This window comes from Dendropsophus ebraccatus, chromosome 7 (genome assembly GCF_027789765.1).
Source record: "Dendropsophus ebraccatus isolate aDenEbr1 chromosome 7, aDenEbr1.pat, whole genome shotgun sequence".
NCBI lineage: Eukaryota > Metazoa > Chordata > Amphibia > Anura > Hylidae > Dendropsophus > Dendropsophus ebraccatus.
In genome coordinates, this window is record NC_091460.1 from 77,906,688 (window position 1) to 77,928,907 (window position 22,220).

The 22,220-nt window shown below is 35.4% G+C and overlaps 24 non-coding genes across 24 annotated transcripts; all 24 read right to left on the reverse strand.

Annotated features, from left to right (window-relative positions):
• Positions 1–508: 508 nt before the first annotated feature.
• TRNAC-GCA (transfer RNA cysteine (anticodon GCA)) lies at positions 509–580 on the reverse strand. The gene has a single exon. It is a non-coding gene; the product is annotated as a tRNA-Cys (tRNA).
• Positions 581–2,259: 1,679 nt separating this feature from the next.
• Positions 2,260–2,331, reverse strand: TRNAC-GCA (transfer RNA cysteine (anticodon GCA)). The gene has a single exon. It is a non-coding gene; the product is annotated as a tRNA-Cys (tRNA).
• Positions 2,332–2,586: 255 nt separating this feature from the next.
• Positions 2,587–2,658, reverse strand: TRNAC-GCA (transfer RNA cysteine (anticodon GCA)). Its single transcript has one exon. It is a non-coding gene; the product is annotated as a tRNA-Cys (tRNA).
• A 640-nt stretch (positions 2,659–3,298) lies between these two features.
• Positions 3,299–3,370, reverse strand: TRNAC-GCA (transfer RNA cysteine (anticodon GCA)). Its single transcript has one exon. It is a non-coding gene; the product is annotated as a tRNA-Cys (tRNA).
• Positions 3,371–4,995: 1,625 nt separating this feature from the next.
• On the reverse strand, positions 4,996–5,067 carry TRNAC-GCA (transfer RNA cysteine (anticodon GCA)). Its single transcript has one exon. It is a non-coding gene; the product is annotated as a tRNA-Cys (tRNA).
• A 641-nt stretch (positions 5,068–5,708) lies between these two features.
• Positions 5,709–5,780, reverse strand: TRNAC-GCA (transfer RNA cysteine (anticodon GCA)). The gene has a single exon. It is a non-coding gene; the product is annotated as a tRNA-Cys (tRNA).
• Positions 5,781–6,035: 255 nt separating this feature from the next.
• Positions 6,036–6,107, reverse strand: TRNAC-GCA (transfer RNA cysteine (anticodon GCA)). The gene has a single exon. It is a non-coding gene; the product is annotated as a tRNA-Cys (tRNA).
• A 639-nt stretch (positions 6,108–6,746) lies between these two features.
• On the reverse strand, positions 6,747–6,818 carry TRNAC-GCA (transfer RNA cysteine (anticodon GCA)). The gene has a single exon. It is a non-coding gene; the product is annotated as a tRNA-Cys (tRNA).
• Positions 6,819–7,073: 255 nt separating this feature from the next.
• Positions 7,074–7,145, reverse strand: TRNAC-GCA (transfer RNA cysteine (anticodon GCA)). The gene has a single exon. It is a non-coding gene; the product is annotated as a tRNA-Cys (tRNA).
• Positions 7,146–7,785: 640 nt separating this feature from the next.
• On the reverse strand, positions 7,786–7,857 carry TRNAC-GCA (transfer RNA cysteine (anticodon GCA)). Its single transcript has one exon. It is a non-coding gene; the product is annotated as a tRNA-Cys (tRNA).
• A 536-nt stretch (positions 7,858–8,393) lies between these two features.
• TRNAC-GCA (transfer RNA cysteine (anticodon GCA)) lies at positions 8,394–8,465 on the reverse strand. Its single transcript has one exon. It is a non-coding gene; the product is annotated as a tRNA-Cys (tRNA).
• A 641-nt stretch (positions 8,466–9,106) lies between these two features.
• On the reverse strand, positions 9,107–9,178 carry TRNAC-GCA (transfer RNA cysteine (anticodon GCA)). Its single transcript has one exon. It is a non-coding gene; the product is annotated as a tRNA-Cys (tRNA).
• Positions 9,179–9,433: 255 nt separating this feature from the next.
• Positions 9,434–9,505, reverse strand: TRNAC-GCA (transfer RNA cysteine (anticodon GCA)). The gene has a single exon. It is a non-coding gene; the product is annotated as a tRNA-Cys (tRNA).
• Positions 9,506–10,144: 639 nt separating this feature from the next.
• Positions 10,145–10,216, reverse strand: TRNAC-GCA (transfer RNA cysteine (anticodon GCA)). Its single transcript has one exon. It is a non-coding gene; the product is annotated as a tRNA-Cys (tRNA).
• Positions 10,217–10,471: 255 nt separating this feature from the next.
• Positions 10,472–10,543, reverse strand: TRNAC-GCA (transfer RNA cysteine (anticodon GCA)). The gene has a single exon. It is a non-coding gene; the product is annotated as a tRNA-Cys (tRNA).
• A 641-nt stretch (positions 10,544–11,184) lies between these two features.
• Positions 11,185–11,256, reverse strand: TRNAC-GCA (transfer RNA cysteine (anticodon GCA)). Its single transcript has one exon. It is a non-coding gene; the product is annotated as a tRNA-Cys (tRNA).
• A 583-nt stretch (positions 11,257–11,839) lies between these two features.
• TRNAC-GCA (transfer RNA cysteine (anticodon GCA)) lies at positions 11,840–11,911 on the reverse strand. Its single transcript has one exon. It is a non-coding gene; the product is annotated as a tRNA-Cys (tRNA).
• A 968-nt stretch (positions 11,912–12,879) lies between these two features.
• TRNAC-GCA (transfer RNA cysteine (anticodon GCA)) lies at positions 12,880–12,951 on the reverse strand. Its single transcript has one exon. It is a non-coding gene; the product is annotated as a tRNA-Cys (tRNA).
• A 642-nt stretch (positions 12,952–13,593) lies between these two features.
• TRNAC-GCA (transfer RNA cysteine (anticodon GCA)) lies at positions 13,594–13,665 on the reverse strand. The gene has a single exon. It is a non-coding gene; the product is annotated as a tRNA-Cys (tRNA).
• A 3,035-nt stretch (positions 13,666–16,700) lies between these two features.
• TRNAC-GCA (transfer RNA cysteine (anticodon GCA)) lies at positions 16,701–16,772 on the reverse strand. Its single transcript has one exon. It is a non-coding gene; the product is annotated as a tRNA-Cys (tRNA).
• A 1,293-nt stretch (positions 16,773–18,065) lies between these two features.
• TRNAC-GCA (transfer RNA cysteine (anticodon GCA)) lies at positions 18,066–18,137 on the reverse strand. Its single transcript has one exon. It is a non-coding gene; the product is annotated as a tRNA-Cys (tRNA).
• A 968-nt stretch (positions 18,138–19,105) lies between these two features.
• On the reverse strand, positions 19,106–19,177 carry TRNAC-GCA (transfer RNA cysteine (anticodon GCA)). Its single transcript has one exon. It is a non-coding gene; the product is annotated as a tRNA-Cys (tRNA).
• Positions 19,178–20,473: 1,296 nt separating this feature from the next.
• Positions 20,474–20,545, reverse strand: TRNAC-GCA (transfer RNA cysteine (anticodon GCA)). The gene has a single exon. It is a non-coding gene; the product is annotated as a tRNA-Cys (tRNA).
• A 641-nt stretch (positions 20,546–21,186) lies between these two features.
• TRNAC-GCA (transfer RNA cysteine (anticodon GCA)) lies at positions 21,187–21,258 on the reverse strand. Its single transcript has one exon. It is a non-coding gene; the product is annotated as a tRNA-Cys (tRNA).
• Between the last annotated feature and the right edge of the window lie 962 nt (positions 21,259–22,220).

Here is a 22,220-nt window from a genome sequence, read left to right on the forward strand (position 1 = left end):
AGTTTCTTTACACACTGGATATTTGTTCAATCATGTTTGGTAGCTGCAAAAAAGAATCAACCATTTAATTATTTATTTTATAAGAAGTGTTTTTCAAATTGGTTTAAACACCTGTCCATTTTTTGTTATTTTTTTTGAATTTCTAATAACTAATCAAATGATAAAGTATTTCTTTATTGAAAAGAAGGGCAAAGGGGCACTCGGATTTGAACCAAGGACCTCTTGATCTGCAGTCAAATGCTCTACCACTGAGCTATACCCCCAAATGAGCGCCTTTTGGGAGTGTTTCCCCAAGCAAACCTAGCATCCTATATATTTACAAAAATGAGTTTCTTTACACACTGGATATTTGTTCAATCATGTTTGGTAGCTGCAAAAAAGAATCAACCATTTAATTATTTATTTTATAAGAAGTGTTTTTCAAATTGGTTTAAAAACCTGTCCATTTTTTTTGAATTTCTAGTAACTAATCAAATGATAAAGTATTTATTTATTGAAGAGAAGGGCAAGGGGGCACTCGGATTTGAACCAAGGACCTCTTGATCTGCAGTCAAATGCTCTACCACTGAGCTATACCCCCAAACGAGCGCCTTTTTGGAGTGCTTCCCTGGGCAGACCTAGAACACTAAGTTTTTTCCAAAATGACTTTTTTTTTCACACACTGGATATTTGTTCAATCATGTTTGGTAGCTGTAAAAAAATAATCAATGCTTTGTTTTTCTTTAAAGCAATGTTACTAATATTGGTTTTAAAAATCGTCCAATTTTTTGAATTTTTTTTGGCTGAACTTTTTCTGTTTTAGAGCTGATATAATTTCTGCAGTTCTATCATCCTAAAATCAGCGGAAAATAAAGAACATGTTAAATATGTTAACGGCTGTCAAATTGACAGAGGGGTTTTCCTATTTTGTGTGGACTAATGGAGATTTTCCATTGAAAACGATGGAACTCATTATTATGACTTAATATGCCGATTACTGGTATCCACTTAAGAGCTTGGCTAATTTTTGTCCGATGACCTCTAGATGTGCATTCGCTTAACAGGTTATAACGCATGTCTTCCTGCGAAAACAAGATTTTCCACTGGCAACCATGGAACTCAGTATTATCATAGAGTAAATATCGATTTGTGGTAACCTCTCAGCTAATTTACGCCCAATCACCTTTGAATTTCCAGCCGCTAAACGGATGATAAAGTACGTCTTTATTGAAAATTAAGGCAAGGGGGCACTCAGATTTGAACCAAGGACCTCTTGATCTGCAGTCAAATGCTCTACCACTGAGCTATACCCCCAAACGAGCACCTTTTGGGAGTGTTTCCCCAAGCAGACCTAGCATTCTATATATTTTCAAAAATGAGTTTCTTTACACACTGGATATTTGTTCAATCATGTTTGGTAGCTGCAAAAAAGAATCAACCATTTAATTATTTATTTTATAAGAAGTGTTTTTCAAATTGGTTTAAAAACCTGTCCATTTTTTGTAATTTTTTTTGAATTTCTAGTAACTAATCAAATGATAAAGTATTTCTTTATTGAGAAAAAGGGCAAGGGGGCACTCGGATTTGAACCAAGGACCTCTTGATCTGCAGTCAAATGCTCTACCACTTAGCTATACCCCCAAATGAGCGCCTTTTCAGAATGCTTCCCTGGGCAGACCTAGAACACTAAGTTTTTTCCAAAATGACTTTTTTTTTCACACTGGATATTTGTTCAATCATGTTTGGTAGCTGTAAAAAAATAATCAATGCTTTGTTTTTCTTTAAAGCAATGTTACTAATATTGGTTTTAAAAATCGTTCAATTTTTTGAATGTTTTTTGGCTGAACTTTTTCTGTTTTAGAGCTGATATAATTTCTGCGGTTCTATCATCCTAAAATCAGCGGAAAATAAAGAACATGTTAAATATGTTAACGGCTGTCAAATTGACAGAGGAGTTTTTCTATTTTGTGTGGACTAATGGAGATTTTCCATTGACAACGATGGAACTCATTATTATGACTTAATATGCCGATTACTAGTATCCACTTAAGAGCTTGGCTAATTTTTGTCCGATGACCTCTAGATGTGCATTCGCTTAACAGGTTATAACGCATGTCTTCCTGCGAAAACAAGATTTTCCACTGGCAACCATGGAACTCAGTATTATCATAGAGTAAATATCGATTTGTGGTAACCTCTCAGCTAATTTACGCCCAATCACCTTTGAATTTCAAGCCGCTAAACGGATGATAAAGTACGTCTTTATTGAAAATTAAGGCAAGGGGGCACTCGGATTTGAACCAAGGACCTCTTGATCTGCAGTCAAATGCTCTACCACTGAGCTATACCCCCAAACGAGCGCCTTTTGGGAGTGTTTCCCCAAGCAGACCTAGCATTCTATATATTTTCAAAAATGAGTTTCTTTACACACTGGATATTTGTTCAATCATGTTTGGTAGCTGCAAAAAAGAATCAACCATTTAATTATTTATTTTATAAGAAGTGTTTTTCAAATTGGTTTAAAAACCTGTCCATTTTTTGTAATTTTTTTTGAATTTCTAGTAACTAATCAAATGATAAAGTATTTCTTTATTGAGAAAAAGGGCAAGGGGGCACTCGGATTTGAACCAAGGACCTCTTGATCTGCAGTCAAATGCTCTACCACTGAGCTATACCCCCAAACGAGCGCCTTTTCAGAATGCTTCCCTGGGCAGACCTAGAACACTAAGTTTTTCCAAAATGACTTTTTTTTTCACACACTGGATATTTGTTCAATCATGTTTGGTAGCTGTAAAAAAATAATCAATGCTTTGTTTTTTTTTAAAGCAATGTTACTAATATTGGTTTTAAAAATCGTCCAATTTTTTGAATTTTTTTTGGCTGAACTTTTTCTGTTTTAGAGCTGATATAATTTCTGCGGTTCTATCATCCTAAAATCAGCGGAAAATAAAGAACATGTTAAATATGTTAACGGCTGTCAAATTGACAGAGGAGTTTTCCTATTTTGTGTGGACTAATGGAGATTTTCCATTGACAACGATGGAACTCATTATTATGACTTAATATGCCGATTACTGGTATCCACTTAAGAGCTTGGCTAATTTTTGTCCGATGACCTCTAGATGTGCATTCGCTTAACAGGTTATAACGCATGTCTTCCTGCGAAAACAAGATTTTCCACTGGCAACCATGGAACTCAGTATTATCATAGAGTAAATATCGATTTGTGGTAACCTCTCAGCTATATTACGCCCAATCACCTTTGAATTTCCAGCCGCTAAACGGATGATAAAGTACGTCTTTATTGAAAATTAAGGCAAGGGGGCACTCGGATTTGAACCAAGGACCTCTTGATCTGCAGTCAAATGCTCTACCACTGAGCTATACCCCCAAACGAGCGCCTTTTGGGAGTGTTTCCCCAAGCAGACCTAGCATTCTATATATTTTCAAAAATGAGTTTCTTTACACACTGGATATTTGTTCAATCATGTTTGGTAGCTGCAAAAAAGAATCAACCATTTAATTATTTATTTTATAAGAAGTGTTTTTCAAATTGGTTTAAACACCTGTCCATTTTTTGTTATTTTTTTTGAATTTCTAATAACTAATCAAATGATAAAGTATTTCTTTATTGAAAAGAAGGGCAAAGGGGCACTCGGATTTGAACCAAGGACCTCTTGATCTGCAGTCAAATGCTCTACCACTGAGCTATACCCCCAAATGAGCGCCTTTTGGGAGTGTTTCCCCAAGCAAACCTAGCATCCTATATATTTACAAAAATGAGTTTCTTTACACACTGGATATTTGTTCAATCATGTTTGGTAGCTGCAAAAAAGAATCAACCATTTAATTATTTATTTTATAAGAAGTGTTTTTCAAATTGGTTTAAAAACCTGTCCATTTTTTGTAATTTTTTTTGAATTTCTAGTAACTAATCAAATGATAAAGTACTTATTTATTGAAGAGAAGGGCAAGGAGGGGCACTCGGATTTGAACCAAGGACCTCTTGATCTGCAGTCAAATGCTCTACCACTGAGCTATACCCCCAAACTAGCGCCTTTTTGGAGTGCTTCCCTGGGCAGACCTAGAACACTAAGTTTTTTCCAAAATGACTTTTTTTTTTCACACACTGGATATTTGTTCAATCATGTTTGGTAGCTGTAAAAAAATAATCAATGCTTTGTTTTTCTTTAAAGCAATGTTACTAATATTGGTTTTAAAAATCGTCCAATTTTTTGAATTTTTTTTGGCTGAACTTTTTCTGTTTTAGAGCTGATATAATTTCTGCAGTTCTATCATCCTAAAATCAGCGGAAAATAAAGAACATGTTAAATATGTTAACGGCTGTCAAATTGACAGAGGGGTTTTCCTATTTTGTGTGGACTAATGGAGATTTTCCATTGAAAACGATGGAACTCATTATTATGACTTAATATGCCGATTACTGGTATCCACTTAAGAGCTTGGCTAATTTTTGTCCGATGACCTCTAGATGTGCATTCGCTTAACAGGTTATAACGCATGTCTTCCTGCGAAAACAAGATTTTCCACTGGCAACCATGGAACTCAGTATTATCATAGAGTAAATATCGATTTGTGGTAACCTCTCAGCTAATTTACGCCCAATCACCTTTGAATTTCCAGCCGCTAAACGGATGATAAAGTACGTCTTTATTGAAAATTAAGGCAAGGGGGCACTCAGATTTGAACCAAGGACCTCTTGATCTGCAGTCAAATGCTCTACCACTGAGCTATACCCCCAAACGAGCACCTTTTGGGAGTGTTTCCCCAAGCAGACCTAGCATTCTATATATTTTCAAAAATGAGTTTCTTTACACACTGGATATTTGTTCAATCATGTTTGGTAGCTGCAAAAAAGAATCAACCATTTAATTATTTATTTTATAAGAAGTGTTTTTCAAATTGGTTTAAAAACCTGTCCATTTTTTGTAATTTTTTTTGAATTTCTAGTAACTAATCAAATGATAAAGTATTTCTTTATTGAAAAGAAGGGCAAGGGGGCACTCGGATTTGAACCAAGGACCTCTTGATCTGCAGTCAAATGCTCTACCACTGAGCTATACCCCCAAATGAGCGCCTTTTCAGAATGCTTCCCTGGGCAGACCTAGAACGCTAAGTTTTTTCCAAAATGACTTTTTTTTTCACACACTGGATATTTGTTCAATCATGTTTGGTAGCTGTAAAAAAATAATCAATGCTTTGTTTTTCTTTAAAGCAATGTTACTAATATTGGTTTTAAAAATCGTTCAATTTTTTGAATGTTTTTTGGCTGAACTTTTTCTGTTTTAGAGCTGATATAATTTCTGCGGTTCTATCATCCTAAAATCAGCGGAAAATAAAGAACATGTTAAATATGTTAACGGCTGTCAAATTGACAGAGGAGTTTTTCTATTTTGTGTGGACTAATGGAGATTTTCCAATGACAACGATGGAACTCATTATTATGACTTAATATGCCGATTACTAGTATCCACTTAAGAGCTTGGCTAATTTTTGTCCGATGACCTCTAGATGTGCATTCGCTTAACAGGTTATAACGCATGTCTTCCTGCGAAAACAAGATTTTCCACTGGCAACCATGGAACTCAGTATTATCATAGAGTAAATATCGATTTGTGGTAACCTCTCAGCTAATTTACGCCCAATCACCTTTGAAGTTCAAGCCGCTAAACGGATGATAAAGTACGTCTTTATTGAAAATCAAGGCAAGGGGGCACTCGGATTTGAACCAAGGACCTCTTGATCTGCAGTCAAATGCTCTACCACTGAGCTATACCCCCAAACGAGCGCCTTTTGGGAGTGTTTCCCCAAGCAGACCTAGCATTCTATATATTTTCAAAAATGAGTTTCTTTACACACTGGATATTTGTTCAATCCTGTTTGGTAGCTGCAAAAAAGAATCAACCATTTAATTATTTATTTTATAAGAAGTGTTTTTCAAATTGGTTTAAAAACCTGTCCATTTTTTGTAATTTTTTTTGAATTTCTAGTAACTAATCAAATGATAAAGTATTTCTTTATTGAGAAAAAGGGCAAGGGGGCACTCGGATTTGAACCAAGGACCTCTTGATCTGCAGTCAAATGCTCTACCACTGAGCTATACCCCCAAATGAGCGCCTTTTCAGAATGCTTCCCTGGGCAGACCTAGAACACTAAGTTTTTTCCAAAATGACTTTTTTTTTCACACTGGATATTTGTTCAATCATGTTTGGTAGCTGTAAAAAAATAATCAATGCTTTGTTTTTCTTTAAAGCAATGTTACTAATATTGGTTTTAAAAATCGTTCAATTTTTTGAATGTTTTTTGGCTGAACTTTTTCTGTTTTAGAGCTGATATAATTTCTGCGGTTCTATCATCCTAAAATCAGCGGAAAATAAAGAACATGTTAAATATGTTAACGGCTGTCAAATTGACAGAGGAGTTTTTCTATTTTGTGTGGACTAATGGAGATTTTCCATTGACAACGATGGAACTCATTATTATGACTTAATATGCCGATTACTAGTATCCACTTAAGAGCTTGGCTAATTTTTGTCCGATGACCTCTAGATGTGCATTCGCTTAACAGGTTATAACGCATGTCTTCCTGCGAAAACAAGATTTTCCACTGGCAACCATGGAACTCAGTATTATCATAGAGTAAATATCGATTTGTGGTAACCTCTCAGCTAATTTACGCCCAATCACCTTTGAATTTCAAGCCGCTAAACGGATGATAAAGTACGTCTTTATTGAAAATTAAGGCAAGGGGGCACTCGGATTTGAACCAAGGACCTCTTGATCTGCAGTCAAATGCTCTACCACTGAGCTATACCCCCAAACGAGCGCCTTTTGGGAGTGTTTCCCCAAGCAGACCTAGCATTCTATATATTTTCAAAAATGAGTTTCTTTACACACTGGATATTTGTTCAATCATGTTTGGTAGCTGCAAAAAAGAATCAACCATTTAATTATTTATTTTATAAGAAGTGTTTTTCAAATTGGTTTAAAAACCTGTCCATTTTTTGTAATTTTTTTTGAATTTCTAGTAACTAATCAAATGATAAAGTATTTCTTTATTGAGAAAAAGGGCAAGGGGGCACTCGGATTTGAACCAAGGACCTCTTGATCTGCAGTCAAATGCTCTACCACTGAGCTATACCCCCAAACGAGCGCCTTTTCAGAATGCTTCCCTGGGCAGACCTAGAACACTAAGTTTTTCCAAAATGACTTTTTTTTTCACACACTGGATATTTGTTCAATCATGTTTGGTAGCTGTAAAAAAATAATCAATGCTTTGTTTTTTTTTAAAGCAATGTTACTAATATTGGTTTTAAAAATCGTCCAATTTTTTGAATTTTTTTTGGCTGAACTTTTTCTGTTTTAGAGCTGATATAATTTCTGCGGTTCTATCATCCTAAAATCAGCGGAAAATAAAGAACATGTTAAATATGTTAACGGCTGTCAAATTGACAGAGGAGTTTTCCTATTTTGTGTGGACTAATGGAGATTTTCCATTGACAACGATGGAACTCATTATTATGACTTAATATGCCGATTACTGGTATCCACTTAAGAGCTTGGCTAATTTTTGTCCGATGACCTCTAGATGTGCATTCGCTTAACAGGTTATAACGCATGTCTTCCTGCGAAAACAAGATTTTCCACTGGCAACCATGGAACTCAGTATTATCATAGAGTAAATATCGATTTGTGGTAACCTCTCAGCTATATTACGCCCAATCACCTTTGAATTTCCAGCCGCTAAACGGATGATAAAGTACGTCTTTATTGAAAATTAAGGCAAGGGGGCACTCGGATTTGAACCAAGGACCTCTTGATCTGCAGTCAAATGCTCTACCACTGAGCTATACCCCCAAACGAACGCCTTTTGGGAGTGTTTCCCCAAGCAGACCTAGCATTCTATATATTTTCAAAAATGAGTTTCTTTACACACTGGATATTTGTTCAATCATGTTTGGTAGCTGCAAAAAAGAATCAACCATTTAATTATTTATTTTATAAGAAGTGTTTTTCAAATTGGTTTAAACACCTGTCCATTTTTTGTTATTTTTTTTGAATTTCTAATAACTAATCAAATGATAAAGTATTTCTTTATTGAAAAGAAGGGCAAAGGGGCACTCGGATTTGAACCAAGGACCTCTTGATCTGCAGTCAAATGCTCTACCACTGAGCTATACCCCCAAATGAGCGCCTTTTGGGAGTGTTTCCCCAAGCAAACCTAGCATCCTATATATTTACAAAAATGAGTTTCTTTATCAACCATTTAATTATTTATTTTATAAGAAGTGTTTTTCAAATTGGTTTAAAAACCTGTCCATTTTTTGTAATTTTTTTTGAATTTCTAGTAACTAATCAAATGATAAAGTATTTCTTTATTGAAAAGAAGGGCAAGGGGGCACTCGGATTTGAACCAAGGACCTCTTGATCTGCAGTCAAATGCTCTACCACTGAGCTATACCCCCAAATGAGCGCCTTTTCAGAATGCTTCCCTGGGCAGACCTAGAACGCTAAGTTTTTTCCAAAATGACTTTTTTTTTCACACACTGGATATTTGTTCAATCATGTTTGGTAGCTGTAAAAAAATAATCAATGCTTTGTTTTTCTTTAAAGCAATGTTACTAATATTGGTTTTAAAAATCGTTCAATTTTTTGAATGTTTTTTGGCTGAACTTTTTCTGTTTTAGAGCTGATATAATTTCTGCGGTTCTATCATCCTAAAATCAGCGGAAAATAAAGAACATGTTAAATATGTTAACGGCTGTCAAATTGACAGAGGAGTTTTTCTATTTTGTGTGGACTAATGGAGATTTTCCAATGACAACGATGGAACTCATTATTATGACTTAATATGCCGATTACTAGTATCCACTTAAGAGCTTGGCTAATTTTTGTCCGATGACCTCTAGATGTGCATTCGCTTAACAGGTTATAACGCATGTCTTCCTGCGAAAACAAGATTTTCCACTGGCAACCATGGAACTCAGTATTATCATAGAGTAAATATCGATTTGTGGTAACCTCTCAGCTAATTTACGCCCAATCACCTTTGAAGTTCAAGCCGCTAAACGGATGATAAAGTACGTCTTTATTGAAAATCAAGGCAAGGGGGCACTCGGATTTGAACCAAGGACCTCTTGATCTGCAGTCAAATGCTCTACCACTGAGCTATACCCCCAAACGAGCGCCTTTTGGGAGTGTTTCCCCAAGCAGACCTAGCATTCTATATATTTTCAAAAATGAGTTTCTTTACACACTGGATATTTGTTCAATCCTGTTTGGTAGCTGCAAAAAAGAATCAACCATTTAATTATTTATTTTATAAGAAGTGTTTTTCAAATTGGTTTAAAAACCTGTCCATTTTTTGTAATTTTTTTTGAATTTCTAGTAACTAATCAAATGATAAAGTATTTCTTTATTGAGAAAAAGGGCAAGGGGGCACTCGGATTTGAACCAAGGACCTCTTGATCTGCAGTCAAATGCTCTACCACTGAGCTATACCCCCAAATGAGCGCCTTTTCAGAATGCTTCCCTGGGCAGACCTAGAACACTAAGTTTTTTCCAAAATGACTTTTTTTTTCACACTGGATATTTGTTCAATCATGTTTGGTAGCTGTAAAAAAATAATCAATGCTTTGTTTTTCTTTAAAGCAATGTTACTAATATTGGTTTTAAAAATCGTTCAATTTTTTGAATGTTTTTTGGCTGAACTTTTTCTGTTTTAGAGCTGATATAATTTCTGCGGTTCTATCATCCTAAAATCAGCGGAAAATAAAGAACATGTTAAATATGTTAACGGCTGTCAAATTGACAGAGGAGTTTTTCTATTTTGTGTGGACTAATGGAGATTTTCCATTGACAACGATGGAACTCATTATTATGACTTAATATGCCGATTACTAGTATCCACTTAAGAGCTTGGCTAATTTTTGTCCGATGACCTCTAGATGTGCATTCGCTTAACAGGTTATAACGCATGTCTTCCTGCGAAAACAAGATTTTCCACTGGCAACCATGGAACTCAGTATTATCATAGAGTAAATATCGATTTGTGGTAACCTCTCAGCTAATTTACGCCCAATCACCTTTGAATTTCAAGCCGCTAAACGGATGATAAAGTACGTCTTTATTGAAAATTAAGGCAAGGGGGCACTCGGATTTGAACCAAGGACCTCTTGATCTGCAGTCAAATGCTCTACCACTGAGCTATACCCCCAAACGAGCGCCTTTTGGGAGTGTTTCCCCAAGCAGACCTAGCATTCTATATATTTTCAAAAATGAGTTTCTTTACACACTGGATATTTGTTCAATCATGTTTGGTAGCTGCAAAAAAGAATCAACCATTTAATTATTTATTTTATAAGAAGTGTTTTTCAAATTGGTTTAAAAACCTGTCCATTTTTTGTAATTTTTTTTGAATTTCTAGTAACTAATCAAATGATAAAGTATTTCTTTATTGAGAAAAAGGGCAAGGGGGCACTCGGATTTGAACCAAGGACCTCTTGATCTGCAGTCAAATGCTCTACCACTGAGCTATACCCCCAAACGAGCGCCTTTTCAGAATGCTTCCCTGGGCAGACCTAGAACACTAAGTTTTTCCAAAATGACTTTTTTTTTTCACACACTGGATATTTGTTCAATCATGTTTGGTAGCTGTAAAAAAATAATCAATGCTTTGTTTTTTTTTAAAGCAATGTTACTAATATTGGTTTTAAAAATCGTCCAATTTTTTGAATTTTTTTTGGCTGAACTTTTTCTGTTTTAGAGCTGATATAATTTCTGCGGTTCTATCATCCTAAAATCAGCGGAAAATAAAGAACATGTTAAATATGTTAACGGCTGTCAAATTGACAGAGGAGTTTTCCTATTTTGTGTGGACTAATGGAGATTTTCCATTGACAACGATGGAACTCATTATTATGACTTAATATGCCGATTACTGGTATCCACTTAAGAGCTTGGCTAATTTTTGTCCGATGACCTCTAGATGTGCATTCGCTTAACAGGTTATAACGCATGTCTTCCTGCGAAAACAAGATTTTCCACTGGCAACCATGGAACTCAGTATTATCATAGAGTAAATATCGATTTGTGGTAACCTCTCAGCTATATTACGCCCAATCACCTTTGAATTTCCAGCCGCTAAACGGATGATAAAGTACGTCTTTATTGAAAATTAAGGCAAGGGGGCACTCGGATTTGAACCAAGGACCTCTTGATCTGCAGTCAAATGCTCTACCACTGAGCTATACCCCCAAACGAACGCCCTTTTGGGAGTGTTTCCCCAAGCAGACCTAGCATTCTATATATTTTCAAAAATGAGTTTCTTTACACACTGGATATTTGTTCAATCATGTTTGGTAGCTGCAAAAAAGAATCAACCATTTAATTATTTATTTTATAAGAAGTGTTTTTCAAATTGGTTTAAACACCTGTCCATTTTTTGTTATTTTTTTTGAATTTCTAATAACTAATCAAATGATAAAGTATTTCTTTATTGAAAAGAAGGGCAAAGGGGCACTCGGATTTGAACCAAGGACCTCTTGATCTGCAGTCAAATGCTCTACCACTGAGCTATACCCCCAAATGAGCGCCTTTTGGGAGTGTTTCCCCAAGCAAACCTAGCATCCTATATATTTACAAAAATGAGTTTCTTTACACACTGGATATTTGTTCAATCATGTTTGGTAGCTGCAAAAAAGAATCAACCATTTAATTATTTATTTTATAAGAAGTGTTTTTCAAATTGGTTTAAAAACCTGTCCATTTTTTGTAATTTTTTTTGAATTTCTAGTAACTAATCAAATGATAAAGTATTTATTTATTGAAGAGAAGGGCAAGGGGGCACTCGGATTTGAACCAAGGACCTCTTGATCTGCAGTCAAATGCTCTACCACTGAGCTATACCCCCAAACGAGCGCCTTTTTGGAGTGCTTCCCTGGGCAGACCTAGAACACTAAGTTTTTTCCAAAATGACTTTTTTTTTCACACACTGGATATTTGTTCAATCATGTTTGGTAGCTGTAAAAAAATAATCAATGCTTTGTTTTTCTTTAAAGCAATGTTACTAATATTGGTTTTAAAAATCGTCCAATTTTTTGAATTTTTTTTGGCTGAACTTTTTCTGTTTTAGAGCTGATATAATTTCTGCAGTTCTATCATCCTAAAATCAGCGGAAAATAAAGAACATGTTAAATATGTTAACGGCTGTCAAATTGACAGAGGGGTTTTCCTATTTTGTGTGGACTAATGGAGATTTTCCATTGAAAACGATGGAACTCATTATTATGACTTAATATGCCGATTACTGGTATCCACTTAAGAGCTTGGCTAATTTTTGTCCGATGACCTCTAGATGTGCATTCGCTTAACAGGTTATAACGCATGTCTTCCTGCGAAAACAAGATTTTCCACTGGCAACCATGGAACTCAGTATTATCATAGAGTAAATATCGATTTGTGGTAACCTCTCAGCTAATTTACGCCCAATCACCTTTGAATTTCCAGCCGCTAAACGGATGATAAAGTACGTCTTTATTGAAAATTAAGGCAAGGGGGCACTCAGATTTGAACCAAGGACCTCTTGATCTGCAGTCAAATGCTCTACCACTGAGCTATACCCCCAAACGAGCACCTTTTGGGAGTGTTTCCCCAAGCAGACCTAGCATTCTATATATTTTCAAAAATGAGTTTCTTTACACACTGGATATTTGTTCAATCATGTTTGGTAGCTGCAAAAAAGAATCAACCATTTAATTATTTATTTTATAAGAAGTGTTTTTCAAATTGGTTTAAAAACCTGTCCATTTTTTGTAATTTTTTTTGAATTTCTAGTAACTAATCAAATGATAAAGTATTTCTTTATTGAAAAGAAGGGCAAGGGGGCACTCGGATTTGAACCAAGGACCTCTTGATCTGCAGTCAAATGCTCTACCACTGAGCTATACCCCCAAATGAGCGCCTTTTCAGAATGCTTGCCTGGGCAGACCTAGAACGCTAAGTTTTTTCCAAAATGACTTTTTTTTTCACACACTGGATATTTGTTCAATCATGTTTGGTAGCTGTAAAAAAATAATCAATGCTTTGTTTTTCTTTAATGCAATGTTACTAATATTGGTTTTAAAAATCGTTCCAATTTTATGAATGTTTTTTGGCTGAACTTTTTCTGTTTTAGAGCTGATATAATTTCTGCGGTTCTATCATCCTAAAATCAGCGGAAAATAAAGAACATGTTAAATATGTTAACGGCTGTCAAATTGACAGAGGAGTTTTCCTATTTTGTGTGGACTAATGGAGATTTTCCATTGACAACGATGGAACTCATTATTATGACTTAATATGCCGATTACTAGTATCCACTTAAGAGCTTGGCTAATTTTTGTCCGATGACCTCTAGATGTGCATTCGCTTAACAGGTTATAACGCATGTCTTCCTGCGAAAACAAGATTTTCCACTGGCAACCATGGAACTCAGTATTATCATAGAGTAAATATCGATTTGTGGTAACCTCTCAGCTAATTTACGCCCAATCACCTTTGAATTTCAAGCCGCTAAACGGATGATAAAGTACGTCTTTATTGAAAATTAAGGCAAGGGGGCACTCGGATTTGAACCAAGGACCTCTTGATCTGCAGTCAAATGCTCTACCACTGAGCTATACCCCCAAACGAGCGCCTTTTGGGAGTGTTTCCCCAAGCAGACCTAGCATTCTATATATTTTCAAAAATGAGTTTCTTTACACACTGGATATTTGTTCAATCATGTTTGGTAGCTGCAAAAAAGAATCAACCATTTAATTATTTATTTTATAAGAAGTGTTTTTCAAATTGGTTTAAAAACCTGTCCATTTTTTGTAATTTTTTTTGAATTTCTAGTAACTAATCAAATGATAAAGTATTTCTTTATTGAGGAAAAGGGCAAGGGGGCACTCGGATTTGAACCAAGGACCTCTCGATCTGCAGTCAAATGCTCTACCACTGAGCTATACCCCCAAACGAGCGCCTTTTCAGAATGCTTCCCTGGGCAGACCTAGAACACTAAGTTTTTCCAAAATGACTTTTTTTTTCACACACTGGATATTTGTTCAATCATGTTTGGTAGCTGTAAAAAAATAATCAATGCTTTGTTTTTCTTTAAAGCAATGTTACTAATATTGGTTTTAAAAATCGTCCAATTTTTTGAATTTTTTTTGGCTGAACTTTTTCTGTTTTAGAGCTGATATAATTTCTGCGGTTCTATCATCCTAAAATCAGCGGAAAATAAAGAACATGTTAAATATGTTAACGGCTGTCAAATTGACAGAGGAGTTTTCCTATTTTGTGTGGACTAATGGAGATTTTCCATTGACAACGATGGAACTCATTATTATGACTTAATATGCCGATTACTGGTATCCACTTAAGAGCTTGGCTAATTTTTGTCCGATGACCTCTAGATGTGCATTCGCTTAACAGGTTATAACGCATGTCTTCCTGCGAAAACAAGATTTTCCACTGGCAACCATGGAACTCAGTATTATCATAGAGTAAACATCGATTTGTGGTAACCTCTCAGCTAATTTACGTCCAATCACCTTTGAATTTCCAGCCGCTAAACGGATGATAAAGTACGTCTTTATTGAAAATTAAGGCAAGGGGGCACTCGGATTTGAACCAATGACCTCTTGATGTGCAGTCAAATGCTCTACCACTGAGCTATACCCCCAAACGAGCACCTTTTGGGAGTGTTTCCCCAAGCAGACCTAGCATTCTATATATTTTCAAAAATGAGTTTCTTTACACACTGGATATTTGTTCAATCATGTTTGGTAGCTGCAAAAAAGAATCAACCATTTAATTATTTATTTTATAAGAAGTGTTTTTCAAATTGGTTTAAAAACCTGTCCATTTTTTGTAATTTTTTTTGAATTTCTAGTAACTAATCAAATGATAAAGTATTTCTTTATTGAAAAGAAGGGCAAGGGGGCACTCGGATTTGAACCAAGGACCTCTTGATCTGCAGTCAAATGCTATACCCCCAAACGAGCGCCTTTTTGGAGTGCTTCCCTGGGCAGACCTAGAACACTAAGTTTTTTCCAAAATGACTTTTTTTTTCACACACTGGATATTTGTTCAATCATGTTTGGTAGCTGTAAAAAAATAATCAATGCTTTGTTTTTCTTTAAAGCAATGTTACTAATATTGGTTTTAAAAATCGTCCAATTTTTTGAATTTTTTTTGGCTGAACTTTTTCTGTTTTAGAGCTGATATAATTTCTGCGGTTCTATCATCCTAAAATCAGCGGAAAATAAAGAACATGTTAAATATGTTAACGGCTGTCAAATTGACAGAGGGGTTTTCCTATTTTGTGTGGACTAATGGAGATTTTCCATTGAAAACGATGGAACTCATTATTATGACTTAATATGCCGATTACTGGTATCCACTTAAGAGCTTGGCTAATTTTTGTCCGATAACCTTTAGATGTGCATTCGCTTAACAGGTTATAACGCATGTCTTCCTGCGAAAACAAGATTTTCCACTGGCAACCATGGAACTCAGTATTATCATAGAGTAAATATCGATTTGTGGTAACCTCTCAGCTAATTTACGCCCAATCACCTTTGAATTTCCAGCCGCTAAACGGATGATAAAGTACGTCTTTATTGAAAATTAAGGCAAGGGGGCACTCGGATTTGAACCAAGGACCTCTTGAATCTGCAGTCAAATGCTCTACCACTGAGCTATACCCCCAAACGAGCGCCTTTTGGGAGTGTTTCCCCAAGCAGACCTAGCATTCTATATATTTTCAAAAATGAGTTTCTTTACACACTGGATATTTGTTCAATCATGTTTGGTAGCTGCAAAAAAGAATCAACCATTTAATTATTTATTTTATAAGAAGTGTTTTTCAAATTGGTTTAAAAACCTGTCCATTTTTTGTAATTTTTTTTGAATTTCTAGTAACTAATCAAATGATAAAGTATTTCTTTATTGAGAAGAAGGGCAAGGGGGCACTCGGATTTGAACCAAGGACCTCTTGATCTGCAGTCAAATGCTCTACCACTGAGCTATACCTCCAAACGAGCGCCTTTTCAGAATGCTTGCCTGGGCAGACCTAGAACACTAAGTTTTTTCCAAAATGACTTTTTTTTTCACACACTGGATATTTGTTCAATCATGTTTGGTAGCTGTAAAAAAATAATCAATGCTTTGTTTTTCTTTAATGCAATGTTACTAATATTGGTTTTAAAAATCGTCCAATTTTATGAATTTTTTTTGGCTGAACTTTTTCTGTTTTAGAGCTGATATAATTTCTGCGGTTCTATCATCCTAAAATCAGCGGAAAATAAAGAACATGTTAAATATGTTAACGGCTGTCAAATTGACAGAGGAGTTTTCCTATTTTGTGTGGACTAATGGAGATTTTCCATTGACAACGATGGAACTCATTATTATGACTTAATATGCCGATTACTGGTATCCACTTAAGAGCTTGGCTAATTTTTGTCCGATGACCTCTAGATGTGCATTCGCTTAACAGGTTATAACGCATGTCTTCCTGCGAAAACAAGATTTTCCACTGGCAACCATGGAACTCAGTATTATCATAGAGTAAATATCGATTTGTGGTAACCTCTCAGCTATATTACGCCCAATCACCTTTGAATTTCCAGCCGCTAAACGGATGATAAAGTTCGTCTTTATTGAAAATTAAGGCAAGGGGGCACTCGGATTTGAACCAAGGACCTCTTGATCTGCAGTCAAATGCTCTACCACTGAGCTATACCCCCAAACGAGCACCTTTTGGGAGTGTTTCCCCAAGCAAACCTAGCATTCTATATATTTTCAAAAATGAGTTTCTTTACACACTGGATATTTGTTCAATCATGTTTGGTAGCTGCAAAAAAAAATCAACCATTTAATTATTTATTTTATAAGAAGTGTTTTTCAAATTGGTTTAAAAACCTGTCCATTTTTTGTAATTTTTTTTGAATTTCTAGTAACTAATCAAATGATAAAGTATTTCTTTATTGAAAAGAAGGGCAAGGGGGCACTCGGATTTGAACCAAGGACCTCTCGATCTGCAGTCAAATGCTCTACCACTGAGCTATACCCCCAAACGAGCGCCTTTTCAGAAGGCTTCCCTGGGCAGACCTAGAACACTAAGTTTTTTCCAAAATGACTTTTTTTTTCACACACTGGATATTTGTTCAATCATGTTTGGTAGCTGTAAAAAAATAATCAATGCTTTGTTTTTCTTTAAAGCAATGTTACTAATATTGGTTTTAAAAATCGTCCAATTTTTTGAATTTTTTTTGGCTGAACTTTTTCTGTTTTAGAGCTGATATAATTTCTGCGGTTCTATCATCCTAAAATCAGCGGAAAATAAAGAACATGTTAAATATGTTAACGGCTGTCAAATTGACAGAGGAGTTTTCCTATTTTGTGTGGACTAATGGAGATTTTCCATTGACAACGATGGAACTCATTATTATGACTTAATATGCCGATTACTGGTATCCACTTAAGAGCTTGGCTAATTTTTGTCCGATGACCTCTAGATGTGCATTCGCTTAACAGGTTATAACGCATGTCTTCCTGCAAAAACAAGATTTTCCACTGGCAACCATGGAACTCAGTATTATCATAGAGTAAACATCGATTTGTGGTAACCTCTCAGCTAATTTACGTCCAATCACCTTTGAATTTCCAGCCGCTAAACGGATGATAAAGTACGTCTTTATTGAAAATTAAGGCAAGGGGGCACTCGGATTTGAACCAATGACCTCTTGATGTGCAGTCAAATGCTCTACCACTGAGCTATACCCCCAAACGAGCACCTTTTGGGAGTGTTTCCCCAAGCAGACCTAGCATTCTATATATTTTCAAAAATGAGTTTCTTTACACACTGGATATTTGTTCAATCATGTTTGGTAGCTGCAAAAAAGAATCAACCATTTAATTATTTATTTTATAAGAAGTGTTTTTCAAATTGGTTTAAAAACCTGTCCATTTTTTGTAATTTTTTTTGAATTTCTAGTAACTAATCAAATGATAAAGTATTTCTTTATTGAAAAGAAGGGAGGGGGCACTCGGATTTGAACCAAGGACCTCTTGATCTGCAGTCAAATGCTCTACCACTGAGCTATACCCCCAAACGAGCGCCTTTTTGGAGTGCTTCCCTGGGCAGACCTAGAACACTAAGTTTTTTCCAAAATGACTTTTTTTTTCACACACTGGATATTTGTTCAATCATGTTTGGTAGCTGTAAAAAAATAATCAATGCTTTGTTTTTCTTTAAAGCAATGTTACTAATATTGGTTTTAAAAATCGACCAATTTTTGGAATTTTTTTTGGCTGAACTTTTTCTGTTTTAGAGCTGATATAATTTCTGCGGTTCTATCATCCTAAAATCAGCGGAAAATAAAGAACATGTTAAATATGTTAACGGCTGTCAAATTGACAGAGGGGTTTTCCTATTTTGTGTGGACTAATGGAGATTTTCTATTGAAAACGATGGAACTCATTATTATGACTTAATATGCCGATTACTGGTATCCACTTAAGAGCTTGGCTAATTTTTGTCCGATAACCTTTAGATGTGCATTCGCTTAACAGGTTATAACGCATGTCTTCCTGCGAAAACAAGATTTTCCACTGGCAACCATGGAACTCAGTATTATCATAGAGTAAATATCGATTTGTGGTAACCTCTCAGCTAATTTACGCCCAATCACCTTTGAATTTCCAGCCGCTAAACGGATGATAAAGTACGTCTTTATTGAAAATTAAGGCAAGGGGGCACTCGGATTTGAACCAAGGACCTCTTGATCTGCTGTCAAATGCTCTACCACTGAGCTATACCCCCAAACGAGCGCCTTTTGGGAGTGTTTCCCCAAGCAGACCTAGCATTCTATATATTTTCAAAAATGAGTTTCTTTACACACTGGATATTTGTTCAATCATGTTTGGTAGCTGCAAAAAAGAATCAACCATTTAATTATTTATTTTATAAGAAGTGTTTTTCAAATTGGTTTAAAAACCTGTCCATTTTTTGTAATTTTTTTTGAATTTCTAGTAACTAATCAAATGATAAAGTATTTCTTTATTGAAAAGAAGGGCAAGGGGGCACTCGGATTTGAACCAAGGACCTCTTGATCTGCAGTCAAATGCTCTACCACTGAGCTATACCCCCAAATGAGCGCCTTTTCAGAATGCTTCCCTGGGCAGACCTAGAACACTAAGTTTTTTCCAAAATGACTTTTTTTTTCACACACTGGATATTTGTTCAATCATGTTTGGTAGCTGTAAAAAAATAATCAATGCTTTGTTTTTCTTTAAAGCAATGTTACTAATATTGGTTTTAAAAATCGTTCAATTTTTTGAATTTTTTTTGGCTGAACTTTTTCTGTTTTAGAGCTGATATAATTTCTGCGGTTCTATCATCCTAAAATCAGCGGAAAATAAAGAACATGTTAAATATGTTAACGGCTGTCAAATTGACAGAGGAGTTTTCCTATTTTGTGTGGACTAATGGAGATTTTCCATTGACAACGATGGAACTCATTATTATGACTTAATATGCCGATTACTGGTATCCACTTAAGAGCTTGGCTAATTTTTGTCCGATGACCTCTAGATGTGCATTCGCTTAACAAGTTATAACGCATGTCTTCCTGCGAAAACAAGATTTTCCACTGGCAACCATGGAACTCAGTATTATCATAGACTAAATATCGATTTGTGGTAACCTCTCAGCTAATTTACGCCCAATCACCTTTGAATTTCCAGCCGCTAAACGGATGATAAAGTACGTCTTTATTGAAAATTAAGGCAAGGAGGCACTCGGATTTGAACCAATGACCTCTTGATGTGCAGTCAAAAGCTCTACCACTGAGCTATACCCCCAAACGAGCACCTTTTGGGAGTGATTCCCCAAGCAGACCTAGCATTCTATATATTTTCAAAAATGAGTTTCTTTACACACTGGATATTTGTTCAATCATGTTTGGTAGCTGCAAAAAAGAATCAACCATTTAATTATTTATTTTATAAGAAGTGTTTTTTCAAATTGGTTTAAAAACCTGTCCATTTTTTGTAATTTTTTTTGAATTTCTAGTAACTAATCAAATGATAAAGTATTTCTTTATTGAAAAGAAGGGCAAAGGGGCACCCGGATTTGAACCAAGAACCTCTTGATCTGCAGTCAAATGCTCTACCACTGAGCTATACCCCCAAACGAGCGCCTTTTGGGAGTGTTTCCCCAAGCAGACCTAGCATCCTATATATTTTCAAAAATGAGTTTCTTTACACACTGGATATTTGTTCAATCATGTTTGGTAGCTGCAAAAAAGAATCAACCATTTAATTTTTTATTTTATAAGAAGTGTTTTTCAAATTGGTTTAAAAACCTGTCCATTTTTTGTAATTTTTTTTGAATTTCTAGTAACTAATCAAATGATAAAGTATTTCTTTATTGAAAAGAAGGGTAAGGGGGCACTCGGATTTGAACCAAGGACCTCTTGATCTGCAGTCAAATGCTCTACCACTGAGCTATACCCCCAAACGAGCGCCTTTTTCGAGTGCTTCCCTGGGCAGACCTAGAACACTAAGTTTTTTCCAAAATGACTTTTTTTTTCACACACTGGATATTTGTTCAATCATGTTTGGTAGCTGTAAAAAAATAATCAATGCTTTGTTTTTCTTTAAAGCAATGTTACTAATATTGGTTTTAAAAATCGTCCAATTTTTTGAATTTTTTTTGGCTGAACTTTTTCTGTTTTAGAGCTGATATAATTTCTGCGGTTCTATCATCCTAAAATCAGCGGAAAATAAAGAACATGTTAAATATGTTAACGGCTGTCAAATTGACAGAGGGGTTTTCCTATTTTGTGTGGACTAATGGAGATTTTCCATTGAAAACGATGGAACTCATTATTATGACTTAATATGCCGATTACTGGTATCCACTTAAGAGCTTGGCTAATTTTTGTCCGATAACCTTTAGATGTGCATTCGCTTAACAGGTTATAACGCATGTCTTCCTGCGAAAACAAGATTTTCCACTGGCAACCATGGAACTCAGTATTATCATAGAGTAAATATCGATTTGTGGTAACCTCTCAGCTAATTTACGCCCAATCACCTTTGAATTTCCAGCCGCTAAACGGATGATAAAGTACGTCTTTATTGAAAATTAAGGCAAGGGGGCACTCGGATTTGAACCAAGGACCTCTTGATCTGCAGTCAAATGCTCTACCACTGAGCTATACCCCCAAACGAGCGCCTTTTGGGAGTGTTTCCCCAAGCAGACCTAGCATTCTATATATTTTCAAAAATGAGTTTCTTTACACACTGGATATTTGTTCAATCATGTTTGGTAGCTGCAAAAAAGAATCAACCATTTAATTATTTATTTTATAAGAAGTGTTTTTCAAATTGGTTTAAAAACCTGTCCATTTTTTGTAATTTTTTTTGAATTTCTAGTAACTAATCAAATGATAAAGTATTTCTTTATTGAGAAGAAGGGCAAGGGGGCACTCGGATTTGAACCAAGGACCTCTTGATCTGCAGTCAAATGCTCTACCACTGAGCTATACCTCCAAACGAGCGCCTTTTCAGAATGCTTGCCTGGGCAGACCTAGAACACTAAGTTTTTCCAAAATGACTTTTTTTTTCACACACTGGATATTTGTTCAATCATGTTTGGTAGCTGTAAAAAAATAATCAATGCTTTGTTTTTCTTTAATGCAATGTTACTAATATTGGTTTTAAAAATCGTCCAATTTTATGAATTTTTTTTGGCTGAACTTTTTCTGTTTTAGAGCTGATATAATTTCTGCGGTTCTATCATCCTAAAATCAGCGGAAAATAAAGAACATGTTAAATATGTTAACGGCTGTCAAATTGACAGAGGAGTTTTCCTATTTTGTGTGGACTAATGGAGATTTTCCATTGACAACGATGGAACTCATTATTATGACTTAATATGCCGATTACTGGTATCCACTTAAGAGCTTGGCTAATTTTTGTCCGATGACCTCTAGATGTGCATTCGCTTAACAGGTTATAACGCATGTCTTCCTGCGAAAACAAGATTTTCCACTGGCAACCATGGAACTCAGTATTATCATAGAGTAAATATCGATTTGTGGTAACCTCTCAGCTATATTACGCCCAATCACCTTTGAATTTCCAGCCGCTAAACGGATGATAAAGTTCGTCTTTATTGAAAATTA